The following is a 1,334-nucleotide window of genomic DNA, read 5'->3' as shown; positions in this document are numbered from 1 at the left end:
GGGGGGTGAGGAGGGGGCAACAAAGCTGGAGGCATCAGACTCCCAGACTTCAAATTATACTACAAAGTTGCAATAATCAAAACAATATCATACTGGTAGAAAAACAGACCAATGAGACTGAACCTAGAGCCCAGAAATATGCCTATATTTATGGGCAACTAATTTTTTATAAAAAAGCCAAAAACATACAATGGAAAAAAGAAAGCCTCTTCAATAAATGATGGGAAAATTGGAAAGCCACATTCAAAAAAATGAAACTAGACTTCTATTTGACATCATACACAAAAATTAACTCAAAATGGATCAAAGACCTAAAACAATAAAATACATAGAAGAAAATAAAGGTTCTAAACTTATGGACCTTGGTCTCAGAGAGAATATAGAAATTTGACACCAAAAGCAGGAAGGTAAAAGTTAAAATAAATAAATGGAACTATATCAAACCTAAAAGCTTCTACAAAAGAAAGAAACCATCAACAAAACAAAAGAAACCATCAATAAAACAAAAAGGCATCCAACTAAATGGGAGAAAATATTTGCAAACAATACTTCCTATTAGGGGCTAGCTAATATCCAAATTATATAAAGAACTCATACAACTCAACAACAAAAAAATAAACAATCCAATTTTAAAAGTGGGCAGAGTACCTAAAACAGACACTTTTCTCAAATGCCCAACAAATATATGAAAACATGGTCAACTTCACTAGCTATAAAGAAAATGTAAATCAAAACCACAATGAGATATTAATTCACACCTGTTAGAATGGTTGTTATCAATAAGACAAGAAATAAGTATTGGAGAGAATATGGAGAAAAGGAACTCTCATACACTGCTGGTGAGAGTGTAAAATGTTACAGCCACTACAGAAAAGAGTATGAAGGTTCCTCAAAAAATTAAGAATAGATCTAACTACCAATATTACCCAGCAATCTGTTCTTCTGGTGAAAGAATAAAAAATGCTACAAGCCACACAAACTTCCCAGGCTTCCCCCGCTACAGACAGGAACAGGGGGAGCGCAGGCCTTGGGGCTGTCCCTGGAGATAGCCAACCATTGAGATAAGCAGGTTGTAAAAATACCAGGCAGGAGTGAGGAGTGAATTTCACGCCCTATCAAGCCATTTGGAATTTCTTTGTTCTCCTTACTCCCTCCTGCATGCAACCCCTCCCCAACGTGTAATTTTTGCTATAAATATCTGGAAAACTCTCTGCTCGGGGCTCAACTCCTCTTCTCCTGCGTGAGATACGAGCTGAGCCCCAGCGCGCTGGAATAAAGCCTCTTGCTGTTTGCATCAAGTGACGTCTCCTGCGGTTGATTGGGGTCGACGTCGG

General features: G+C 37.8%; 1 protein-coding gene across 1 annotated transcript in view; it reads right to left on the bottom strand.

Moving 5' to 3' along the window:
• LOC102774018 (S-adenosyl-L-methionine-dependent tRNA 4-demethylwyosine synthase) overlaps positions 1–1,334 on the bottom strand; it is a 108,316-nt gene that overhangs the window by 34,115 nt on the left and 72,867 nt on the right. The window lies entirely within an intron of this gene.

This window comes from Myotis davidii, unplaced genomic scaffold, assembly GCF_000327345.1.
Source record: "Myotis davidii unplaced genomic scaffold, ASM32734v1 scaffold424, whole genome shotgun sequence".
NCBI lineage: Eukaryota > Metazoa > Chordata > Mammalia > Chiroptera > Vespertilionidae > Myotis > Myotis davidii.
Note: the sequence above shows the minus strand (reverse complement) of the source record. Positions and strands in the feature narration are given on the sequence as shown.